The 8863-nt window shown below is 34.0% G+C and overlaps 1 protein-coding gene and 1 long non-coding RNA gene across 3 annotated transcripts in view; one reads left to right on the top strand and one right to left on the bottom strand.

Moving 5' to 3' along the window:
• Window positions 1-3422: 3422 nt before the first annotated feature.
• Window positions 3423-8863, bottom strand: part of LOC107716152 (uncharacterized) — a 10761-nt gene continuing 5320 nt past the window's right edge. Inside the window, exon 3 of the long non-coding RNA XR_001637167.1 lies at window positions 3423-3543. This is a non-coding gene — a long non-coding RNA (uncharacterized LOC107716152). The remainder of the gene's footprint in view (window positions 3544-8863) is intronic.
• Window positions 3816-8863, top strand: part of LOC107716149 (vasopressin V2 receptor-like) — a 13317-nt gene continuing 8269 nt past the window's right edge. For both annotated transcript variants that reach the window (XM_016522500.1, XM_016522499.1), the window contains exon 1: window positions 3816-3938. The gene's annotated coding sequence lies outside the window, so the exon portion shown is untranslated. The remainder of the gene's footprint in view (window positions 3939-8863) is intronic.

Raw genomic sequence — 8863 nt, 5'->3', positions numbered from 1 at the left:
GTGCTGGCTTAAATTTTTTTTACAGTGTAGTGCAACTTGCAACATGGATGGACATGCACCATTTAAGGTTAAAACGAAGTAGTTCTGACTCAGAGCAGTCAATAACTGCAGGTCTTTTGTCTAAACTTGTTGATTCGGTGCTCCTTTCATCTCACCAGAAAGCCCAGGAGAAATGACTTAAATGAACTATTTCATGTCTTTTCACGAGACCTCACACATATTTTTTATAAATGTATTAATTATCAAACTGTTTTCAAGAAAGTAAACATTCTCAGAACTTCAGCAAACACCGGCAAAGTTTTCTCATGAACAAACATAACTTCCAGTAATGTTAACAGAATGTTTGTTCAGCGTTATCAAGTCTTTAATAAAATTCTCAAAATAGTAGCACAGAAACATAATTTATAATACAATATTTAAATATTTAAAAAACTGGATGTTTTGAACGTTCAGAGAACATTTATAAATAACATTTTCATAACTTAATGAGAATGTTGGCAAAACATTCATAAACATATTTTTGTGAGCTGGGGAATCTGTTCTTTCTGGCAGAAACATGTTAAAATCACACGCCTGATCTTGTGAGGGACTGCTAAGTTTTGGCTTTTTCAGCACTTTTATTATGAAGAAGCCTGCCGATAATACACATATGCGTACATTGCCAGACAAATGCTCTGTTAGAGGAAAAACAGCTGTCTCTTTAATTTATGGCCACAGAAGAAGGTCTGAATCTATAGAAAGCCTTATGAGGTCACTGAGATGTGGAACTGCTCTGATCTGGCCCTCGTTCCTGTCCAACGGGGCCCTGGAAATGTTCCCTTCAATAAATCTGCTGATGATGGGAAATGATTGCAGCCTGCTCCATGTCTGCTTGATTTGTGCTGCAAATGCATTCTGCCTCCGAGATATTTGTCCAAATCCACAACAACTGGAGAGGCTCAAGAGACAGAATGTATTTGAGTGCAGTATGTTCAGGAGTACTGTATAGTATAGTTTGAGTTCCTGACCTAATATTTCTCTTGTTCTTCATAAGCCATCATGCACATACCTGGTTAAATCAAAAATACTACTGCTACTATACGCAATGCTTAATATATACTATCCATTCTATCTCTTCCTCTTCTGAGAATGTAACAAGACTGACATTTTATCAGTAATTTAAAACAGAAGCCTATTTAGATTGCAAATAATTTTTTATGAAACTGGAGAGATTAGGGAGAGTTTGTTTCAATGTCTGTACGTCATATACATTTCCATATTTGTCTGTTACAAATTAAAGCAGTTTAGAAATATACACTTTGCCCCAAGGGTCAAAACAACCCAATAGCTGGGTTTGTCCCTTTTTAACCCAGACCTGGGTTATATTTAACCCAGCATTTTTTTAGTGTATTATTTGTAAATTACAGAGTCAAGCACAAAGAATGCTGTTTTTAATGCCCTATTACACCAATAAAAAAACATTTGAACATTTTAAATGTTGTGGATGAATTTATTGGGAATAATAGATTACTTTTTTCTAATTATTGTGGTGCCACTTCGTACTACTTTCATTTTCCAGGAGCCATTTGTTTTATTAGTAAGTGGACCTACTTGAGAATGAGGGAAATTATCTAAAAATCACAAACTATTTCATCCAAATTTTGAGTTGACATGTCATGCTTACAACGAAAAATATAAACAAAATAACTTATAAAAATCATAAGACTCACCAGTGCCCATGTGAAAGAGGATATTCAGCATGAAGGCTGATATTACCAAATTAAATTATATAAATAAATATAAACACATAATTTATATATTATTTGTATAAAACAATTTTATCTTCAGCGGAATACAAATCAGAAAATCATTTGCAAATAGCTGAAGGCACAGACCTTTCATCATTTACTCATAAGGAAACGTATTGTGTAAATCAGCTGGCAAGAAGTGCAATCACACCCAGTGCAGGTTAATGTAAATATGGAAGCAAATATTGACACAGATCACCCGGTCTGAACAGTGTCACTATGGCACAAACTGTGACAAAGAGCTTTCGGCTTCCATCTATCTGTTCTCTATGTCACAGTGAAGATGGATGTATAAGAACACCTCGCGTTACTGGCTCCTCCCCCCATCTAACAACACATGAGACCTGAGAGAAGGAGAGAAGGGAGGGAGCGAGGGAAGAGAGAGGGCGAGTAAATGTAAGAGATATGTTGTTTATACTGAGCCCAGCTCAAATTCAACGCCATCAGTGCACATGTAATGTGGGAAATTAAAGGACACTTCTTGGAATAAATTGCATGCCTCTATCCAACGGGCGCATGAAGAAAAGAAGCTCTGAATTCTGTGAACATGAACTTGGGTGAAAGCTGCAAAACTACAGCTTTACAAGTTCACATGGGGTGGTGAAATACCTCAACGCTCTTCATAAGCACAGCAGCTTTATGTCAACTAACCATCACAAAACACAACTGCAGCTCTGAAGAACTGAATGAGGCTCCTCACAAAACACATGGATTATTGCCGCTGATTCAAGAGAAGAGAGTAAGTTTTTCTTTTTAAAAAATAAAATGCATCTACACTGCAAAAATGTATTTTCTTTTTGAGTTTGTTCTGCCAATAAACATACATCCTTAAAACATTTATGCGAACAATTATTTGACAAGCAAAATTCTGACATGTTTTCAGATCAGATATCTGTAATTTATCTCGAATATCTTCACCCCATTGTCATTTTTCCCCATTCTAAGCATACATCTGACAAAATCGAGGTTTACAGTTCAATAAATAAATAATTAATAAAAACTTGTTGTAAGGATGTATGTATGAGATATGAAAAAAATGATCTAATATTAAAGTGTAATTTGAAAAGTGCCAAGAGACCATTTTCAAAGTTACTTAATGTTTTGTGGATGAATTTATTGGGAATAATAGATTACTTTTTTCTAATTATTGTGGTGCCACTTCGTACTACTTTCATTTTCCAGGAGCCATTTGTTTTATTAGTAAGTGGACCTACTTGAGAATGAGGGAAATTATCTAAAAATCACAAACTATTTCATCAAAATTTTGAGTTGACATGTCATGCTTACAACGAAAAATATAAACAAAATAACTTCATAATAATCATAAGACTCACCAGTGCCCATGTGAAAGAGGATATTCAGCATGAAGGCTGATATTACCAAATTAAATTATATAAATAAATATAAACACATAATTTATATATTATTTGTATAAAACAATTTTATCTTCAGCGGAATACAAATCAGAAAATCATTTGCAAATAGCTGAAGGCACAGACCTTTCATCATTTACTCATAAGGAAACGTATTGTGTAAATCAGCTGGCAAGAAGTGCAATCACACCCAGTGCAGGTTAATGTAAATATGGAAGCAAATATTGACACAGATCACCCGGTCTGAACAGTGTCACTATGGCACAAACTGTGACAAAGAGCTTTCGGCTTCCATCTATCTGTTCTCTATGTCACAGTGAAGATGGATGTATAAGAACACCTCGCGTTACTGGCTCCTCCCCCCATCTAACAACACATGAGACCTGAGAGAAGGAGAGAAGGGAGGGAGCGAGGGAAGAGAGAGGGCGAGTAAATGTAAGAGATATGTTGTTTATACTGAGCCCAGCTCAAATTCAACGCCATCAGTGCACATGTAATGTGGGAAATTAAAGGACACTTCTTGGAATAAATTGCATGCCTCTATCCAACGGGCGCATGAAGAAAAGAAGCTCTGAATTCTGTGAACATGAACTTGGGTGAAAGCTGCAAAACTACAGCTTTACAAGTTCACATGGGGTGGTGAAATACCTCAACGCTCTTCATAAGCACAGCAGCTTTATGTCAACTAACCATCACAAAACACAACTGCAGCTCTGAAGAACTGAATGAGGCTCCTCACAAAACACATGGATTATTGCCGCTGATTCAAGAGAAGAGAGTAAGTTTTTCTTTTTAAAAAATAAAATGCATCTACACTGCAAAAATGTATTTTCTTTTTGAGTTTGTTCTGCCAATAAACATACATCCTTAAAACATTTATGCGAACAATTATTTGACAAGCAAAATTCTGACATGTTTTCAGATCAGATATCTGTAATTTATCTCGAATATCTTCACCCCATTGTCATTTTTCCCCATTCTAAGCATACATCTGACAAAATCGAGGTTTACAGTTCAATAAATAAATAATTAATAAAAACTTGTTGTAAGGATGTATGTATGAGATATGAAAAAAATGATCTAATATTAAAGTGTAATTTGAAAAGTGCCAAGAGACCATTTTCAAAGTTACTTAATGTTAGAATAAGTAAGAAATTCAGCGTTAGTAATGCAAGCTCTGTGCAAACCCATTAGAATGGGATACATGCCACACTGACAGGTCTATAGTTTTCCTGTGCTGGGCAGTTATTTGATTTTTTTTTCTCCAGAACTCAAGGGGAACTAGAAAAGTCACATTTAATTCTATTGAACTGTTAATAACTTGTGTTATAATAAAGAAAAAAAATTATTCTATTTGATTCATGCCTTTTAGTGTAACAGAATAAAGGAGAAGCTACTATTAAAGTGTACTGACAGAGCTGAGCTGAGCATGAAAGTTTAACTGAATAATTGTCATCCGTTTTGTCAAAAATATGGGTTGTTGCCATTAAATACCTGTGGGAATTTGACGTACACTCTTAAAAATAAAGGTGCTTAAAAGGTTCTTCACAGCGATGCCATAGAAGAACCATTTTTGGTTCCACAAAGAACCATTCAGTCAAAGGTTCTTTAAAAAAACATCTCTTCTTACCTTTTTATAATTTGAAGAACCTTCTTTCGCCACAAAGAACTTTTTGTGAAACAGATTCTTCAGATGTTAAAGGTTCTTTATGGAACCATTTAGACAATCGTGAAGCACCTTTATTTTTAAGAGTGTATTGCAATATGTTATACTAATATATATATATATATATATATATATATATATTTCATTACTTTTTTTTACGTATTTTAAAATGTATATTTTATCAAATTAAAATTTATATTTTAAAATATCATTATTTGAGATGCTACATGGAATGTATGTTTGTTTACACCTACATTGCGCAAACAATGATAGTAAAACCTGACATTTTTTATGTTGTGTGAACAAAATTGGAAGACCGTTAATAATTAAATGTAGAGTTAGGGATAGGGTATAGAATATAAATTTTGAACAGTATAAAAACCAATTACTACGGAGAGTCCTCATATCATAACACAACATGTTTAAGTAATTCAAAAAAATTTTTAAAAGTGGTGAAAAGACTTTCCCTTACACAATCATATAAACCTACAATCTTGATCTTGAAAATCATGTCAACAACCAAATGTGGAAACAAAGCACTATAATTTGTTCACATTTAGTGCAAGATTGATGAGTTTTGCTCATGCAGACTTGTTATGTGGTCACTGTGTGAGTATAATGCCTCTTTATCCGCTAACTAATCTCTCAGAACATGGAGAATGTTAAATTGCATAAACATTGCATTGTTATTTCTAGTATAGTTTTGACTTCTGCAAAAAGTTAGAGTCTCTCAGGCCATGAGGATGGATTCCATTTGATGCCGTCAGTAAAGGCCTAAAGGGAACCCAAGGCTGGCCGGTAGGACAGCAGCATTTAACATTGTATGTGTAGATAATGGCAATATCATGATCTAAAATTCAGCCTTTCCTCACCTTTATGGTACATTTGTGTAGCTCTTGTAAGTGAAGGTGAGATTTGGTATTAAAGAATGAAAGATGAAACAATAAAGTGCAATAAAGAAGACAAAGGTCATGTACTATTTTTATTTTATCATGGCATATTAATCTAGTTCTTATGGTTTCTGTCAACTTTCTGAAAACTTTCATCCTGCAGGAGGTTCCTCAAGATGGTTTTAAGTCCATGAATTTGAAAGTAAATATTCTTATCAGGTGTGAGAAGCTGTTGAAATCCAAAAGGGAGGTTTTGGACACATGCTGGCGCAATATTTTAGTGTGCGATTGATTGAATTAATAAGGTGCTGAATAATATTATATGATACAGCGCAGGAATCCATGACCTGGAAAATTAATTTGTAATTGCATAAGCCATTGGAAGATAAAACTAATGAAAAGTATTTTGGAAAGAAATTTAATTTTTAATGATGCACTCAACTGTTATGCAACCCGACCAGTTCTAGATGCTCACCATCTTGAGCAATTATTATGACCTACATATGGCATATCTGAAATTCTGTCCATTCACTGGAAATCCATTTCTGTTCCTCTTTAATTACTTTGCATTTGAATTTATTTATTGTCAAACGTCTTTACTTTGTCAGTATAGAAGGTAAAAACAAGAGATAAAAATAAAAGAGAAATTAATGGTTAGCTGATTTTATTAATCATACAAAGCTTAGAAACACTTACATGTGTGTAAATTATGTTTTTTTTTTTTTTTAAGTGTCTTGATATGTTACTGGAAATATTTTAATTACAGACTCTGTATCATAATTCCTCCAAAATCTTTTTTCTCTCAATTTTTTAATAAATATGGTAACATTTTATATCACATTAAAAGGATGCAAAACACATTGTTATAAATGATCTACTATTACAATGATCATAATTCTGTTTATAGTACAAAATAATTTTTAATAACAAAAAAAAAAACATTTGCATTTTTATTGCAAACCTCATATTAACTCCACGCAAAATAAAACTGCTTAAATAATAGTTAGTTTGACCTCCACACTTTCTTTCAATGACCGTTTTCAAAAAACCTTTCCAATTGCATAAACCAGACTCTGATGTATTTAATAAAACACAATTTGCTGCACAATTATTGTGTGATTGTGTGATTTTCATGGCCAAGTGTCTTGATATATTACTGGAAATATTTTAATTACAGACTCTGTATCATAATTCCTCCAAAATCTTTTTTTTCTCAATTTTTTAATAAATATGGTAACATTTTATATCACATTAAAAGGATGCAAAACACATTGCTATAAATGATCTACTATTACAATGATCATAATTCTGTTTATAGTACAAAATAATTTTTAATAACAAAAAAAAAAACATTTGCATTTTTATTGCAAACCTCATATTAACTCCACGCAAAATAAAACTGCTTAAATAATAGTTAGTTTGACCTCCACACTTTCTTTCAATGACCGTTTTCAAAAAACCTTTCCAATTGCATAAACCAGACTCTGATGTATTTAATAAAACACAATTTGCTGCACAATTATTGTGTGATTGTGTGATTTTCATGGCCAAGCAACCTGAGGTGATCTGTCCTTTGCAGTCTATCCATGTTTAAAACACTTTCAAATATTATGCATAAAAAGCAGCTTGCAAAAGCAAACGGCTTTTTCTGTATCATCAGCTATATTTAGTCTAGGTCAACATTTCTGCTGCACCATATTAGTGGATTCCTCAGAGGGAAAGGGATTCAAGGAAAGTAGAAAATGACAAAGCAAGGGTAAACTGAACAGCTCATGCATCGGCTGCTTCAGAGAATGACCTCAAACACTGCTGTGACAGGGACACTTGCTTTTATTTATGACTGGACCTGGAAAGCCATAGCGAAAGACGTTTAAAAAAACAAACTCATTCTGTAAAAAGCAATAGTTTCACAATCATACTATTTATATTTGCTGAAAAAGAATTAAGTGTCTCAGGTATTATTTATGAGGTGGTGTAAATGAATTTTCTAAATTAGATATTCTTATTTTAGTCTGACCAGTATTCAGGGTTAAAGTAAAATGTTTATATATATGTATGAAATTAATTTTCTGTCAAAAAATGTTCAACTTGTGTGTGGGAAGATGGATGAAAGGGAAAGGTAGAGTCAAAGACATAAAAAAAGAAACTGTAGGCAGAAAGGCAGGCAGAAGCTGTATAATAGGCACCTCCGTTTTTAGATTGGACTATGATATATGATTCATTTCATCAGAGTATAATGAAATGAATTAACAAGAATTAGATAGGAAGTATCCAGGTTCAACCAGTCATTGGATAAGGGAGATGACATCAGTTTCACAAAACAACATAACACCTGTAATAAGTCCATTTCCATTTAACACAGCCTTTCTTATCGTCATATATGGATAATCTTTGCATTGGTATGTAAGGCCTTTCCTAGTTATTTCTCTTTTGTGTGTTCTCGTCTCATGCCCTGTACCTGTTACGGGGTTGACAAGACGTGAGACTTGCGGATCCATCTGCAAGCTTTTATTTAAGAGACGTGGTCAGAAACAGGCAAGGGTCAGACAATGGCAACAGGTATATAGAGGGCAAGACACAAGAATAAACCTAGGGCTAGTGTGAGTCTACGATCGTTGAGTGTTAAATAGTGAGTGAGTGATATGAAACAGCTGTGTGCAATCAGTGCTGTGTGCAATCAGTGCAATGAATGATGGGATATGTAGTCCGGGGTGATATGCAACAGTGTGTCGTGCGAGAGTCAATGAAAATGGAAAGGGTGACCTCTGATGGCTAGCAGACGGAAGTTCATGGACCGGATACGTAACAGTACCCCACCTCCTGTTTATTTAACCCAACATCCCATGCTACCATTTTTTCTCAAACTGTCTGTCTAATTTTTGCAACCTATATTTTCATTTGTACTATTTATTTGCATAGTTAAGAAAATAAACCAGATTTTATTGGGATCAAGGAGCAGTTGATAACAGACAGAGAGAGGAAGCTGTAGAAATGGGGTAAAGGAATGGGCCATGGAAAAATACATGGAGGAGGACTGAGATGAGATATGGATGAGATGAGAGAGATACTAATGGAAACAAATGTGATGGACTAAGCTGAGTAGGATAGTTGGAGTCAAATCAAGTCAGGGAAAATTGAGAAAAGAAA

Source organism: Sinocyclocheilus rhinocerous, unplaced genomic scaffold (genome assembly GCF_001515625.1).
Source record: "Sinocyclocheilus rhinocerous isolate Xijiao unplaced genomic scaffold, SAMN03320098_v1.1 scaffold148, whole genome shotgun sequence".
In the NCBI taxonomy this organism is placed as follows: domain Eukaryota; kingdom Metazoa; phylum Chordata; class Actinopteri; order Cypriniformes; family Cyprinidae; genus Sinocyclocheilus; species Sinocyclocheilus rhinocerous.
The sequence above is the reverse complement of the archived record's forward strand: the minus strand, read 5'-3'. Positions and strand labels throughout refer to the sequence as shown.